Source organism: Pristiophorus japonicus, chromosome Y, assembly GCF_044704955.1.
Source record: "Pristiophorus japonicus isolate sPriJap1 chromosome Y, sPriJap1.hap1, whole genome shotgun sequence".
NCBI classification, from domain to species: Eukaryota; Metazoa; Chordata; class Chondrichthyes; family Pristiophoridae; genus Pristiophorus; species Pristiophorus japonicus.
Genome location: NC_092011.1, coordinates 27,096,184 through 27,115,087, shown reverse-complemented (window position 1 = coordinate 27,115,087; position 18,904 = coordinate 27,096,184).

The following is an 18,904-nucleotide window of genomic DNA, read 5'->3' as shown; positions in this document are numbered from 1 at the left end:
GTCTATATCCATCTCACCATTCTCTGGTGAAAGATGTCTATATCCCTATCTCTCCATTCTCTTGGTAAAGATGTTAATATCCCCATCTCAAAATTACCTGGGTAAAGATGTCTATATCCCCATCTCACCCCTCTCTTGGCAAAGATATCTATATCCCCATCTCACCATTCCTTGTGTAAAGATGTCTATATCCCCATCTCACCATTTCCTGGTTAAAGATGTCTATATCCCCATCTCGCCATTCTCTGGGTAAATATGTCTATATTCCCATGTCAACGTTCCCTGGGTAAAGATATCTATATCCCCATCTTACCATTCCCTTGGTAAGATTTCAATATCCGCAACTCACTCCTCTCTGGGTAAAGATGTCTATATCCCCAACTCACCATTCCCTGGGTAAAGATGTCTATATCCCATGTCTCCATTCTCTTGGTATATATGTTAATATCCCCATCTCACCATTCCCTGTGTAAAGATGACTATATCCCCATCTCACCCCTCTCTTGGTAAAGATATCTATATCCCCAACTCACCATTCCTTGGGTGAAGATGTCTATATCCCCATCTCACCATTCCCTGGATAAAGATGTTTCTATCCCTATCTCAACGTTCCATGGCTAAAGATATCTATATCCCCATCTTACCATTCCCTGGGTAAATAATTCAATATCCCCATCTCACTCCTCTCTGGGTAAAGATGTCTATATCCCCATCTCACCATTCCCTGGGTAAAGTAGTCTATATCCCCAACTCACCATTCCCTGGGTAAAGATTTATATATCCCATCTCGCCATTCTGTGGGTAAAGATATCTATATCCCCATCTCACCATTCTCAGGGTAAAGGTGTCTGTATCCCCATCTCACCATTCTCTGGTGAAAGATGTCTCTATCCCCATCTCTCTATTCTCTGGATAAAGATGTTAATATCCCTACCTCACCATTCCATGGGTAAAGATGTCTATATCCCCATCTTACCCCTCTCTGGGTAAAGATGTCTATAACCTCATCTCAACGTTTCCTGGGTAAAGATGTCTATATCCCCATCTCACCCATCTCTGGGTAAAGATGTCTATATCCACATCTCACCATTCTCTGGATAAAGATGTATATATCCCCATCTCACCCTTCTCTGGGTAAAGATGTCTATTTCCACATCTCACCATTCTCTGGGTAAAGTATTTATATCCCCATCTCACCATTTCTTGTGTAAAGATGTCTATATCCCCATCTCACCATTCTCTGGCTAATGATCTCTATATCCCCATCGCACCATTCCCTGGATAAAGATGTCTATATCTCCATCTCACCCCACTCCAGGTAAAGATGGCTATATTCCCATCTGACCATTCTCTGGGTAATGATGTCTATATCCCCTTCTAACCCCTCTCTGGTAAATATGTCTAAATCCCCATATTACCATTCTCTGGGTAAAGAAGTTAATATCTCCATCTCACCATTCCCTGGGTAAAGATGTCTATATCCCCATCTCACCTCTCTCTGGGTAAAGATGTCTGTATCCTCATCTCAACCTTTCCTGGGTAAAGATGTCTATATCCCCATCTAAGCCCTCTCTGGGTAAATATATCTATATCCCCATCTCACCTCTCTCTGGGTAAAGATGTCTAAATCCCCATCCCACCATTCTCTGTGTAAAGAAGTTAATATCCCCATCTCCCCATTCCCTGGGTAAAGATGTCTATATCCCTATCTTAGCCCTCTCTGGGTAAAGATGTCTATATCTCCATCTCACCATTCTCTGCATAAAGATGTATATAAATCCCCATCGCACCCTTATCTGGGTAAAAATTTCTAAAACCCCATCTCACCATTCTCTGGGTAAAGATGTCTATATCCCCATCTCACCATTCTCTGGGTAATGATGTCTATATCCCAATCTCAACCCTCGCTGGGTAAAGATGTTTATATCCCCATCTCACCCCTCTGTGGGTAAAGATGTCTATATTCCCATCTCACCATTCTCTGCGTAAAGATGTCTATATCCCCATCTCACCATTCTCTGGGTAAAGATGTTTATATCTCCATCTCACCATTCCCTGGGTAAAGATGTCTATTTCCCCATCTCACCCAACTCCAGATAAAGATGTCTATGTTCCCATCTGACCATTGTCTGGGTAATGATGGCTACATCCCCATCTCACCCCTCTCTGGGTAAATATGTCTATATCACCCTTCTCACCATTCTCTGGTTAAAGATGTGTATATCCCCATCTCACCATTCTCTGGGTAAAGGTATCTATATCTCCATCTCACCATTCTCTGGGTAAAGATGTCTATATCCATCTCACCATTCTCTGGTGAAAGATGTCTATATCCCTATCTCTCCATTCTCTTGGTAAAGATGTTAATATCCCCATCTCAAAATTACCTGGGTAAAGATGTCTATATCCCCATCTCACCCCTCTCTTGGCAAAGATATCTATATCCCCATCTCACCATTCCTTGTGTAAAGATGTCTATATCCCCATCTCACCATTTCCTGGTTAAAGATATCTATATCCCCATCTCGCCATTCTCTGGGTAAATATGTCTATATTCCCATGTCAACGTTCCCTGGGTAAAGATATCTATATCCCCATCTTACCATTCCCTTGGTAAGATTTCAATATCCGCAACTCACTCCTCTCTGGGTAAAGATGTCTATATCCCCAACTCACCATTCCCTGGGTAAAGATGTCTATATCCCATGTCTCCATTCTCTTGGTATATATGTTAATATCCCCATCTCACCATTCCCTGTGTAAAGATGACTATATCCCCATCTCACCCCTCTCTTGGTAAAGATATCTATATCCCCAACTCACCATTCCTTGGGTGAAGATGTCTATATCCCCATCTCACCATTCCCTGGATAAAGATGTTTCTATCCCTATCTCAACGTTCCATGGCTAAAGATATCTATATCCCCATCTTACCATTCCCTGGGTAAATAATTCAATATCCCCATCTCACTCCTCTCTGAGTAAAGATGTCTATATCCCCATCTCACCATTCCCTGGGTAAAGTAGTCTATATCCCCAACTCACCATTCCCTGGGTAAAGATTTATATATCCCATCTCGCCATTCTGTGGGTAAAGATATCTATATCCCCATCTCACCATTCTCAGGGTAAAGGTGTCTGTATCCCCATCTCACCATTCTCTGGTGAAAGATGTCTCTATCCCCATCTCTCTATTCTCTGGATAAAGATGTTAATATCCCTACCTCACCATTCCATGGGTAAAGATGTCTATATCCCCATCTTACCCCTCTCTGGGTAAAGATGTCTATAACCTCATCTCAACGTTTCCTGGGTAAAGATGTCTATATCCCCATCTCACCCATCTCTGGGTAAAGATGTCTATATCCACATCTCACCATTCTCTGGATAAAGATGTATATATCCCCATCTCACCCTTCTCTGGGTAAAGATGTCTATTTCCACATCTCACCATTCTCTGGGTAAAGTATTTATATCCCCATCTCACCATTTCTTGTGTAAAGATGTCTATATCCCCATCTCACCATTCTCTGGCTAATGATCTCTATATCCCCATCGCACCATTCCCTGGATAAAGGTGTCTATATCTCCATCTCACCCCACTCCAGGTAAAGATGGCTATATTCCCATCTGACCATTCTCTGGGTAATGATGTCTATATCCCCTTCTAACCCCTCTCTGGTAAATATGTCTAAATCCCCATATTACCATTCTCTGGGTAAAGAAGTTAATATCTCCATCTCACCATTCCCTGGGTAAAGATGTCTATATCCCCATCTCACCTCTCTCTGGGTAAAGATGTCTGTATCCTCATCTCAACCTTTCCTGGGTAAAGATGTCTATATCCCCATCTAAGCCCTCTCTGGGTAAATATATCTATATCCCCATCTCACCTCTCTCTGGGTAAAGATGTCTAAATCTCCATCCCACCATTCTCTGTGTAAAGAAGTTAATATCCCCATCTCCCCATTCCCTGGGTAAAGATGTCTATATCCCTATCTTAGCCCTCTCTGGGTAAAGATGTCTATATCTCCATCTCACCATTCTCTGCATAAAGATGTATATAAATCCCCATCGCACCCTTATCTGGGTAAAAATTTCTAAAACCCCATCTCACCATTCTCTGCGTAAAGATGTCTATATCCCCATCTCACCATTCTCTGGTTAAAGATGTTTATATCCACAGCTCACCATTCCATGGGTAAAGATGTCTATATCCCCATCTCACCATTCCCTGGGTAAAGTAGTCTATATCCCCAACTCACCATTCCCTGGGTCAAGATTTATATATCCCATCTCGCCATTCTCTGGGTAAAGATATCTATATCCCCATCTCACCATTCTCAGGGTAAAGGTGTCTGTATCCCCATCTCACCATTCTCTGGTGAAAGATGTCTCTATCCCCATCTCTCTATTCTCTGGGTAAAGATGTTAATATCCCTACCTCACCATTCCATGGGTAAATATGTCTATATCCCCATCTTACCCCTCTCTGGGTAAAGATGTCTATAAACGCATCTCAAAGTTTCCTGGGTAAAGATGTCTATATCCACATCTCACCCATCTCTGGGTAAAGATGTCTATATCCACATCTCACCATTCTCTGGATAAAGATATATATATCCCCATCTCACCCTTCTCTGGGTAAAGATGTCTATATCCACATCTCACCATTCTCTGCGTAAAGATGTTTATATCCCCATCTCACCATTTCTTGGGTAAAGATGTCTATATCCCCATCTCACCATTCTCTGGCTAAAGATCTCTATATCCCCATCGCACCATTCCCTGGATAAAGATGTCTATATCTCCATCTCACCCCACTCCAGGTAAAGATGGCTATATTCCCATCTGACCATTCTCTGGGTAATGATGTCTATATACCCTTATAACCCCTCTCTGGTAAATATGTCTAAATCCCCATATTACCATTCTCTGGGTAAAGAAGTTAATATCTCCATCTCACCATTCCCTGGGTAAAGATGTCTATATCCCCATCTCACCTCTCTCTGGGTAAAGATGTCTGTATCCTCATCTCAACCTTTCCTGGGTAAAGATGTCTATATCCCCATCTAAGCCCTCTCTGGGTAAACATATCTATATCCCCATCTCACCTCTCTCTGGGTAAAGATGTCTAAATCCGCATCCCACCATTCTCTGTGTAAAGAATTTAATAACCCCATCTCCACATTCCCTGGGTAAAGATGTGTATATCCCTATCTTATCCCTCTCTGGGTAAAGATGTCTATATCTCCATCTCACCATTCTCTGCATAAAGATGTATATATCCCCATCGCACTCTTATCTGGGTAAAAATTTCTAAAACCCCATCTCACCATTCTCTGCGTAAAGATGTCTATATCCCCATCTCACCATGCTCTGGGTAAAGATGTTTATATCCACATCTCACCATTCCATGGGTAAAGATGTCTATATCCCCATCTCACCATTCTCTGGGTAAAGATCTCTATATCCCCATCGCACCATTCCCTGGGAAAAGATGTCTATATCCCCATCTCACTCCACTCCAGGTAAAGATGACTATATTCCCATCTGACAATTCTCTGGATAATGATGTCTAAATCTCCATCTCACCCCTCTCTGGTTAAATATGTCTATATCCCCATCTCACCATTCTCTGGGTAAAGATGTCTATATCACCATCTCACCATTCTCTGGGTAAAGATATTTTTATCCCCATCACACCATTCTCTGGGTAAAGATGTCTATATCCCCATCTCTCCATTCTCTGGGTAAAGATGTTAATATACAATCTCACCATTCCCTGGGTAAAGATGTCTATATCCCCATCTCAACCCTCTCTGGGTAAAGATGTCTATATCCTCATCTCAACGTTTCCTGGGTAAAGATGTCGATAACCCCATCTCTCCCCTCTCTGGGTAAAGATGTCTATATCCCCATCTCAACATTCTCTGGATAAAGATGTATATAATCCCATCTGACCTCGCTCTGCGTAAAGATGTATATATCCCCTTCTCACCATTCCCTGGGTATAGACGTGTATATCCCCATCGCACCATTCCCTGGGTAAAGATGTCTATATCCCCATCTCGCCATTCTCTGGGTAAAGATGTCTACATTCCCATCTCAACGTTCCCGGGGTAAAGATATCTCTATACCCATCTTACCATTCCCTGGGTAAAGATGTCTATATCCACATCTCACTCCTCTCTGGGTAAAGATGTCTATATCCCCATCTCAACGTTTCCTGGGTAAAGATCTCGATATCCCCTTCTCACCCCTCTCTGGGTAAAGATGTCTATCTCCACATCTCACCATTCTCTGGATAAAGATGTATATATCCACATCTCATCCTTCTCTGGGTAAAGTTTATATATACCGATCTCACTCCTCTCTGGGTAAAGTTGTCTATATCCCCAACTCACCATTCCCTGGGTAAAGATATATATATCCGCATCTCACCCCTCTCTGGATAAAGATGTATATATCCCCATCCCACCCCTTTCTGTGTAAAGATGTCTGTATCCCCATCTCACCCCACTCCAGGTAAAGATGGCTATATTCCCATCTGACCATTCTCTGGGTAATGATGTCTATATCCCCTTCGAACCCCTCTCTGGGTAAAGATGTCTAAATCCCCATGTTACCATTCTCTGGGTAAAGAAGTTAATATCTCCATCTCACCATTCCCTGGTTAAAGATGTCTAAATCCCCATCTCACCTCTCTCTGGGTAAAGATGTCTATATCCTCATCTCAATGTTTCCTGGTTAAAGATGTCTATATCGCCATCTAAGCCCTCTCTGGCTAAATATATCTATATCCCCATCTCACCTCTCTATGGGTAAAGATGTCTAAATCCCCATCTCACCATTCTCTGGGTAAAGAAGTTAATATCCCCATCTCACCATTCTCTGGGTAAAGATGTCTACATCCCCATCTTAGCCCTCTCTGGGTAAAGATGTCTATGTCACCATCTCACCATTCTCTGCATAAAGATGTATATATCCCCATCGCACACATATCTGGAGAAAATTTTCTAAAACACCATCTCACCATTCTCTGCGTAAAGATGTCTATATCCCCATCTCACCATTCTCTGGGTAAATATTTTTATATCCCCATCTCACCATTCAATTTATAAAGATGTCTATATCCGCATCTCACCACTCTCTGGGTAAAGATCTCTATATCCTCATCGCACAATTCCCTTGGAAAAGATATCTATATCCCCATCTCACCCCACTCCAGGTAAAGATGACGATATTCCCATCTGACAATTCTCTGGATAATGATGTGTATATCTCCATCTCACCCCTCTTTGGGTAAAGATGTCTATATCCCCATCTCACATTCTCTGGGTAAAGATATCTATATCCCCATCACACCATTCTCTGGGTAAAGATGTCTATAACCCCATCTCTCCATTCCCTGGGTAAAGATGTTAATATCCCATCTCACCATTCCCTGATTAAAGATGTCTATATCCCCATCACACACCTCTCTGGGTAAAGATGTCTATATCATCATCTCAACGTTTCCTGGGTAAAGATATCGATATCCCCATCTCTCCATTCTCTCGGTAAAGCTGTCTATATCCCCATCTCACCATTCCCTGGTTAAAGATGTCTAAATCCCCATCTCACCTCTCTCTGGGTAAAGATGTCTATATCCTCATCTCAACGTTTCCTGGTTAAAGATGTCTATATCGCCATCTAAGCCCTCTCTGGGTAAATATATCTATATCCCCATCTCACCTCTCTATGGGTAAAGATGTCTAAATCCCCATCTCACCATTCTCTGGGTAAAGAAGTTAATATCCCCATCTCACCATTCTCTGCATAAAGATGTATATATCCCCATCGCACACATATCTGGAGAAAATTTTCTAAAACACCATCTCACCATTCTCTGCGTAAAGATGTCTATATCCCCATCTCACCATTCTCTGGGTAAATATATTTTTATATTCCCATCTCACCATTCAATTTATAAAGATGTCTATATCCGCATCTCACCATTCTCTGGGTAAAGATCTCTATATCCTCATCGCACAATTCCCTTGGAAAAGATATCTATATCCCCATCTCACCCCACTCCAGGTAAAGATGACGATATTCCCATCTGACAATTCTCTGGATAATGATGTGTATATCTCCATCTCACCCCTCTTTGGGTAAAGATGTCTATATCCCCATCTCACATTCTCTGGGTAAAGATATCTATATCCCCATCACACCATTCTCTGGGTAAAGATGTCTATAACCCCATCTCTCCATTCCCTGGGTAAAGATGTTAATATCCCATCTCACCATTCCCTGATTAAAGATGTCTATATCCCCATCACACACCTCTCTGGGTAAAGATGTCTATATCGTCATCTCAACGTTTCCTGGGTAAATATATCGATATCCCCATCTCTCCATTCTCTCGGTAAAGCTGTCTATATCCCCATCTCACCATTCCCTGGGTATAGATGTCTATATCCCCATCGAAACATTACCCTGGGTAAAGATGTCTATTTCCCCATCTGGCCATTCTCTGGGTAAAGATGTCTATATTACCATCTCAACGTTCCCTGGGTAAAGATATCTATATACCCATCTTAACATTCCCTGGGTAAACATGTCTATATCCCCATCTCACTCCTCTCTGGGTAAAGATGTCTATATCCCCATCTCCTATTCCCATGGTAAAGATGTCTATATCCCCATCTCACCATTCCCTAGGTAAAGATGGCTATATCCCCAACTCTACATTCTCTGGTAAAGATGTTAATATCCCCATCTCACCATTCCCTGGGTAAAGATGTCTATATCCCCATCTCACACTTCTCTGGGTAAAGATGTCTATATCCTCATCTCAACGTTTCCTGGTTAAAGATCTCGATATCCCCATCTCACCCCTCTCTGGGTAAAGATGTCTATATCCACATCTCACCATTCTCTGGATAAAGATGTATATATCCCCATCTCACCCTTCTTTGGGTAAAGTGTCTATATACCGATCTCACTCCTCTCTGGGTAAAGATGTCTATATCACCAACTCCCCATTCCCTGGGTAAAGATATATATATCCGCATCTCACCCCTCTCTGGATAAAGATGTCTATATCTCCATCCCACCTCTTTCTGTGTAAAGATGTCTGTATCCCCATCTCACCGTTCTCTCGTAAGATGTCTATATGCCCATCTCACCCCTCTCTGGATAAAGATGTCTATATGCCCATCTCACCATTCCCTGGGTATAGATGTCTATATCCCCATCTCGCCATTCTCTGGTAAAGATGTATATATCCCCATCTCATCATTCTCTGGATAAAGATGTATATATCCCCATCGCACCATTCTCTGCATAAAGATGTATATATCCCCATCGCACCCTTATCTGGGTAAAAATTTGTAAAACCCCATCTCACCATTCTCTGCGTAAAGATGTCTATATCCCCATCTCACCTTTCTCTGGGTAATGATGTTTATATCCCCATCTCAACATTCCGTGGGTAAAGATATCTATATCCCCATCTCACCATTCTCTGGGTAAAGATCTCTATATCCCCATCGCACCATTCGCTGGGATAAGATGTTTCTATCCTCATCTCACTCCACTCCAGATAAAGATGACTATATTCCCATCTGACAATTCTCTGGATAATGATGACTATATCTCCATCTCACCCCTCTCTGGGTAAATATGTCTATATCCCCATCTCACCATTCTCTGGGTAAAGATGTCTATATCCCCATCTCACCATTATCTGGGTAAAGTTATCTATATCCCCATCACACCATTCTCTGGGTAACGATGTCTATATCCCCATCTCTCCATTCTCTGGGTAAAGATGTTAATATCCCATCTCACCATTCCCTGGGTAAAGATGTCTATATCCCCATCTCACCATTCCGTGGGTAAAGTATTCTATATCCCCATCTCACCATTCCCTTGGTAAAGATATCTATATCACCATCTCTCCATTCTCTGGTAAAGATTTTAATATCCCCATCTCACCATTCCCTGGGTAAAGATGTCTATATCCCCATCTCACACTTCTCTGGGTAAAGATGTCTATATTATCATCTCAACGTTTCCTGGGTAAAGATCTCGATATCCCCATCTCACCCCTCTCTGGGTAAAGAAGTCTATACCCACTTCTCACCATTCTCTGGATAAAGATGTATATATCCCCATCTCAACCTTCTCTGGGTAAAGTGTCTATATACCGATCTCACTCCTCTCTGGGTAAATATGTCTATATCCCCATCTCACCATTCCCTGGGTAAAGATGTCTATATCCTCATCTCAACGTTTTCTGGGTAAAGATGTCGATATCCCCATCTCTCCCCTCTCTGGGTAAGATGTCTATATCCCCATCTCAACATTCTCTGGATAAAGAGGAATATATCCACATTTCATCCTTCTCTGGATAAAGATGTCTGTAATCCCATCTCACCCCGCTCTGGGTAAAGATGTCTATATCTTCATCTCACCATTCCCTGGGTATAGATGTCTATATCCCCATCTCGCCATTCTCTGGGTAAAGATGTCTATATTCCCATCTCAACGTTCCCTGGGTAAAGATATCTATATACCCATCTTACCATTCCCTAGGTAAAGATTTCTATATCCCCATCTCACACCTTTCTGGTTAAAGATATCTATATCCCCATCTCTCCATTCTCTGGTAAAGATGTTAATATCCCCATCTCACCATTCCCTGGGTAAAGATGTTATATCCCAATATGAAACTTCTCTGGGTAAAATGTCTATATCCCCATCTCAACGTTTCCTGCGTAAAGATCTCGATATCACCTTCTCACCCATCTCTGGGTAAAGATGTCTATCTCCACATCTCACCATTCTCTGGATAAAGATGTATATATCCACATCTCACCCTTCTCTGGGTAAAGTGTATATATACCGATCTCACTCCTCTCTGGGTAAAGATGTCTATAACCCCAACTCACCATTCCGTGGGTAAAGATATATATATCCGCATCTCATCCCACTCTGGATAAAGATGTCTATATCCCCATCCCACCCTTTCTGTGTAAAGATGTCTGTATCCCCATCTCACCCCACTCCAGGTAAAGATGGCTATATTCCCATCTGACCATTCTCTGGGTAATGATGTCTATATCCCCTTCGAACCCCTCTCTGGGTAAAGATGTCTAAATCCCCATCTTACCATTCTCTGGGTAAAGAAGTTAATATCTCCATCTCACCTTTCCCTGGGTAAAGATGTCTATATCCCCATCTCACCTCTCTCTGGGTAAAGATGTCTATATCCTCATCTCAACCTTTCCTGGGTAAAGATGTCTACATCCCAACCTAAGCCCTCTCTGGGTAAATATATCTATATTCCCATCTCACCTCTCTCTGGGTAAATATGTCTAAATCCCCATCTCACCATTCTCTGGGTAAAGAAATTAATAACCCCATCTCACCATTCCCTGGGTAAAGATGTCTATATCCCCATCTTAGCCCTCTCTGGGTAAAGATGTCTATATTACCATCTCACCATTCTCTGCATAAAGATGTATATATCCATATCGCACCCTTATCTGGGTAAAAATTTCTAAAACACCATCTCTCCATTCTCTGCGTGAAGATGTCAATATCCCCATCTCACCATTCTCTGGGTAAAGATGTATATATCCCCATCTCACCATTCCATTTGTAAAGATGTCTATATCCCCATCTCACCATTCTCTGGGTAAAGATCTCTATATCCTCATCGCACCATTCCCTGGGAAAAGATATCTGTATCCCCATCTCACCCCACTCCAGGTAAAGATGACTATATTCCCATCTGACAATTCTCTGGATAATGATGTCTATATCTCCATCTCACCCCTCTCTGGGTAAATATGTCTACATCCCCATCTCACCATTCTCTGGGTAAAGATGTCTATATCCCCATCTCACCATTCTCTGGCTAAAGATATCTATATCCCCATCACACCATTCTCTGGGTAAAGATGTGTATAACCCCATCTCTCCATTCTCTGGGTAAAGATGTTAATATCCCATCTCACCATTCCCTGGGTAAAGATGTCTATATCCCCATCTCACCCCTCTCTGTTTAAAGATGTCTATATCCTCATCTCAACGTTTCCTGGGTAAAGATGTCGATATCCCCATCTCTCCCCTCTCTCGGTAAAGATGTCAATATCCCCATCTCAACATTCTCTGGATAAAGAGGAATATATCCCCATTTCACCCTTCTCTGGATAAAGATGTATATAATCCCATCTCACCCCGCTCTGGTTAAAGATGATATATCCCCATCTCACCATTCCCTGGGTATAGATGTCTATATCCCCATCGCACCATTACACTGGGTAAAGATGTCTATTTCCCCATCTCGCCATTCTCTGGGTAAAGATGTCTATATTCCCATCTCAACCTTCCCTGGGTAAAGATGTCTATATCCCCATCTCACCATTCCCTGATTAAAGATGTCTATATCCCCATCTCACCATTCCCTAGGTAAAAATGTCTATATCCCCATCTCTCCATTCTCTGGTGAAGATGTTAATATCCCCATCTCACCATTCCCTGGGTTAAGATGTCTATATCCCCATCTCACACTTCTCTGGGTAAAGATGTCTATATCCTCATCTCAACGTTTCCTGGGTAAAGATCTCGATATCCCCATCTCACCCCTCTCTTTTTAAAGATGTCTATATCCACATCTCACCATTCTCTAGATAAAGATGTATATATCCCCATCTCACCCTTCTCTGGGTAAAGTGTCTATATACCGATCTCACTTCTCTCTGGGTAAAGATGTCTATATCACCAACTCACCATTCCCTGGGTAAAGATATATATATCCGCATCTCACCTCTCTCTGGATAAAGATGTCTATATCCCCATCCCACCCCTTTCTGTGTAAAGATGTCTGTATCCCCATCTCACCGTTCTCTCGTAAAGATGTCTATATGCCCATCTCACCCCTCCATGGATAAAGATGTCTATATCCCCATCTCACCTCTCTCTGGTAAAGATGTATTTATCCCCATCTCACCTCTCTCTGATAAAGATGTCTAGATCCCCATCTCATCATTCTCTGGATAAAGATGTATATATCCCCATCGCACCATTCTCTGCATAAAGATGTATATATACCCATCGCAAACTTATCTGGGTAAAAATTTCTAAAACCCCATCTCACCATTCTCTGCGTAAAGATGACTATATCCCCATCTCACCATTCCCTGGGTAAAGATGTCTATATCCCCATCTCACCACTCTCTGGATAAAGATGTCTATATCCCCTTCTCACCATTCTCTGGATAAAGATGTATATATCCCCATCGCACCCTTCTCTGGGGAAAGATGTCTATATCCCCATCTCACCCATCTCTTGGTTAAGATGTCTATATCCCCATCTCAACGTTCCCTGGGTAAAGATGTCGATATCCCCAACTCACCCCTCTCTGGGTAAATATGTCTATATCCCCATCTCACCATTCACTGTGTAAAGATGTCTATATCCCCATCTCACCATTCTCTGGGTAATGATGTCTATATCCCAATCTCAACCCTCGCTGGGTAAAGATGTTTATATCCCCATCTCACCCCTCTGTGGGTAAAGATGTCTATATTCCCATCTCACCATTCTCTGCGTAAAGATGTCTATATCCCCATCTCACCATTCTCTGGGTAAAGATGTTTATATCTCCATCTCACCATTCCATGGGTAAAGATGTCTATATCCTCATCTCACCATTCTCTGGGTAAAGATCTCTATATCCCCATCGCACCATTCCCTGGGTAAAGATGTCTATTTCCCCATCTCACCCAACTCCAGATAAAGATGTGTATGTTCCCATCTGACCATTGTCTGGGTAATGATGGCAATATCCCCATCTCACCCCTCTCTGGGTAAATATGTCTATATCACCCTTCTCACCATTCTATGGTTAATGATGTGTATATCCCCATCTCACCATTCTCTGGGTAAAGGTATCTATATCTCCATCTCACCATTCTCTGGGTAAAGATGTCTATATCCATCTCACCATTCTCTGGTGAAAGATGTCTATATCCCTATCTCTCCATTCTCTTGGTAAAGATGTTAATATCCCCATCTCAAAATTACCTGGGTAAAGATGTCTATATCCCCATCTCACCCCTCTCTTGGCAAAGATATCTATATCCCCATCTCACCATTCCTTGTGTAAAGATGTCTATATCCCCATCTCACCATTTCCTGGTATATCCCCATCTCGCCATTCTCTGGGTAAATATGTCTATATTCCCATCTCAACGTTCCCTGGGTAAAGATATCTATATCCCCATCTTACCATTCCCTTGGTAAAGATTTCAATATCCGCAACTCACTCCTCTCTGGGTAAAGATGTCTATATCCCCAACTCACCATTCCCTGGGTAAAGATGTCTATATCCAATGTCTCCATTCTCTTGGTAAATATGTTAATATCCCCATCTCACCTTTCCCTGTGTAAAGATGACTATATCCCCATCTCACCCCTCTCTTGGTAAAGATATCTATATCCCCATCTCACCATTCCTTGGGTGAAGATGTCTATATCCCCATCTCACCATTCCCTGGATAAAGATGTTTCTATCCCCATCTCAACGTTCCATGGCTAAAGATATCTATATCCCCATCTTATCATTCCCTGGGTAAATAATTCAATATCCCCATCTCACTCCTCTCTGGGTAAAGATGTCTATATCCCCATCTCACCATTCCCTGGGTAAAGTAGTCTATATCCCCAACTCACCATTCCCTGGTTAAAGATTTATATATCCCATCTCGCCATTCTCTGGGTAAAGATATCTATATCCCCATCTCACCATTCTCAGGGTAAAGGTGTCTGTATCCCCATCTCACCATTCTCTGGTGAAAGATGTCTCTATCTCCATCTCTCTATTCTCTGGATAAAGATGTTAATATCCCTACCTCACCATTCCATGGGTAAAGATGTCTATATCCCCATCTTACCCCTCTCTGGGTAAAGATGTCTATAACCTCATCTCAACGTTTCCTGAGTAAAGATGTCTATAGCCCCATCTCACTCATCTCTGGGTAAAGATGTCTATATCCACATCTCACCATTCTCTGGATAAAGATGTATATATCCCCATCTCACCCTTCTCTGGGTAAAGATGTCTATTTCCACATCTCACCATTCTCTGGGTAAAGTATTTATATCCCCATCTCACCATTTCTTGTGTAAAGATGTCTATATCCCCATCTCACCATTCTCTGGCTAAAGATCTCTATATCCCCATCGCACCATTCCCTGGATAAAGATGTCTATATCTCCATCTCAGCCCACTCCAGGTAAAGATGGCTATATTCCCATCTGACCATTCTCTGGGTAATGATGTCTATATCGCCTTCTAACCCCTCTCTGGTAAATATGTCTAAATCCCCATATTACCATTCTCTGGGTAAAGAAGTTAATATCTCCATCTCACCATTCCCTGGGTAAAGATGCCTCTATCCCCATCTCACCTCTCTCTGGGTAAAGATGTCTGTATCCTCATCTCAACCTTTCCTGGGTAAAGATGTCTATATCCCCATCTAAGCCCTCTCTGGGTAAATATATCTATATCCCCATCTCACCTCTCTCTGGGTAAAGATGTCTAAATCCCCATCCCACCATTCTCTGTGTAAAGAGGTTAATATCCCCATCACCCCATTCCCTGGGTAAAGATGTCTATATCCCTATCTTAGCCCTCTCTGGGTAAAGATGTCTATATTACCATCTCACCATTCTCTGCATAAAGATGTATATATCCACATCGCACCCTTATCTGGGTAAAAATTTCTAAAACACCATCTCTCCATTCTCTGCGTGAAGATGTCTATATCCCCATCTCACCACTCTCTGGGTAAAGATGTTTATATCCCCATCTCACCATTCCATTTGTAAAGATGTCTATATCCCCATCTCACCATTCTCTGGGTAAAGATCTCTACATCCTCATCGCACCATTCCCTGGGAAAAGATATCTGTATCCCCATCTCACCCCACTCCAGGTAAAGATGACTATATTCCCATCTGACAATTCTCTGGATAATGATGTCTATATCTCCATCTCACCCCTCTCTGGGTAAATATGTCTACATCCCCATCTCACCATTCTCTGGGTAAAGATGTCTATATCCCCATCTCACCATTCTCTGGCTAAAGATATCTATATCCCCATCACACCATTCTCTGGGTAAAGATGTGTATAACCCCATCTCTCCATTCTCTGGGTAAAGATGTTAATATCCCATCTCACCATTCCCTGGGTAAAGATGTCTATATCCCCATCTCACCCCTCTCTGTGTAAAGATGTCTATATCCTCATCTCAACGTTTCCTGGGTAAAGATGTCGATATCCCCATCTCTCCCCTCTCTCGGTAAAGATGTCAATATCCCCATCTCAACATTCTCTGGATAAAGAGGAATATATCCCCATTTCACCCTTCTCTGGATAAAGATGTATATAATCCCATCTCACCCCGCTCTGGGTAAAGATGTATATATCTCCACCTCACCATTCCCTGGGTATAGATGTCTATATCCCCATCGCACCATTACCCTGGGTAAAGATGTCTATTTCCCCATCTCGCCATTCTCTGCTTAAAGATGTCTATATTCCCATCTCAACGTTCCCTGGGTAAAGATGTCTATATCCCCATCTCACCATTCCCTGCGTAAAGATGTCTATATCCCCATCTCACCATTCCCTAGGTAAAAATGTCTATATCCCCATCTCTCCATTCTCTGGTGAAGATGTTAATATCCCCATCTCACCATTCCCTGGGTAAAGATGTCTATATCCCCATCTCACACTTCTCTGGGTAAAGATGTCTATATCCTCATCTCAACGTTTCCTGGGTAAAGATCTCGATATCCCCATCTCACCCCTCTATTTTTAAAGAAGTCTATATCCACATCTCACCATTCTCTAGATAAAGATGTATATATCCCCATCTCACCCTTCTCTGGGTAAAGTGTCTATATACCGATCTCACTTCTCTCTGGGTAAAGATGTCTATATCACCAACTCACCATTCCCTGGGTAAAGATATATATATCCGCATCTCACCCCTCTCTGGATAAAGATGTCTATATCCCCATCCCACCCCTTTCTGTGTAAAGATGTCTGTATCCCCATCTCACCGTTCTCTCGTAAAGATGTCTATATGCCCATCTCACCCCTCTCTGGATAAAGATGTCTATATCCACATCTCACCTCTCTCTGGTAAAGATGTATTTATCCCCATCTCACCTCTCTCTGGTAAAGATGTCTACATCCCCATCTCATCATTCTCTGGATAAAGATGTATATATCCCCATCGCACCATTCTCTGCATAAAGATGTATATATACCCATCGCAAACTTATCTGGGTAAAAATTTCTAAAACCCCATCTCACCATTCTCTGCGTAAAGATGTCTATATCCCCATCTCACCATTCCCTGGGTAAAGATATCTATATCCCCATCTCACGACTCTCTGGATAAAGATGTCTATATCCCCTTCTCACCATTCTATGGATAAAGATGTATATATCCCCATCGCACCCTTCTCTGGGGAAAGTTGTCTATATCCCCATCTCACCCATCTCTTGGTTAAGATGTCTATATCCCCATCTCAACGTTCCCTGGGTAAAGATGTCGATATCCCCAACTCACCCCTCTCTGGGTAAATATGTCTATATCCCCATCTCACCATTCACTGTGTAAAGATGTCTATATCCCCATCTCACCATTCTCTGGGTAATGATGTCTATATCCCAATCTCAACCCTCGCTGGGTAAAGATGTTTATATCCCCATCTCACCCCTCTGTGGGTAAAGATGTCTATATTCCCATCTCACCATTCTCTGCGTAAAGATGTCTATATCCCCATCTCACCATTCTCTGGGTAAAGATGTTTATATCTCCATCTCACCATTCCATGGGTAAAGATGTCTATATCCTCATCTCACCATTCTCTGGGTAAAGATCTCTATATCCCCATCGCACCATTCCCTGGGTAAAGATGTCTATTTCCGCATCTCACCCAACTCCAGATAAAGATGTCTATGTTCCCATCTGACCATTGTCTGGGTAATGATGGCTATATCCCCATCTCACCCCTCTCTGGGTAAATATGTCTATATCACCCTTCTCACCATTCTCTGGTTAAAGATGTGTATATCCCCATCTCACCATTCTCTGGGTAAAGGTATCTATATCTCCATCTCACCATTCTCTGGGTAAAGATGTCTATATCCATCTCACCATTCTCTGGTGAAAGATGTCTATATCCCTATCTCTCCATTCTCTTGGTAAAGATGTTAATATCCCCATCTCAAAATTACCTGGGTAAAGATGTCTATATCCCCATCTCACCCCTCTCTTGGCAAAGATATCTATATCCCCATCTCACCATTCCTTGTGTAAAGATGTCTATATCCCCATCTCACCATTTCCTGGGTAAAGATGTCTATATCCCCATCTCGCCATTCTCTGGGTAAATATGTCTATATTCCCATCTCAACGTTCCCTGGGTAAAGATATCTATATCCCCATCTTACCATTCCCTTGGTAAAGATTTCAATATCCGCAACTCACTCCTCTCTGGGTAAAGATGTCTATATCCCCAACTCACCATTCCCTGGGTAAAGATGTCTATATCCCATGTCTCCATTCTCTTGGTAAATATGTTAATATCCCCATCTCACCATTCCCTGTGTAAAGATGACTATATCCCCATCTCACCCCTCTCTTGGTAAAGATATCTATATCCCCATCTCACCATTCCTTGGGTGAAGATGTCTATATCCCCATCTCACCATTCCCTGGATAAAGATGTTTCTATCCCCATCTCAACGTTCCATGGCTAAAGATATCTATATCCCCATCTTATCATTCCCTGGGTAAATAATTCAATATCCCCATCTCA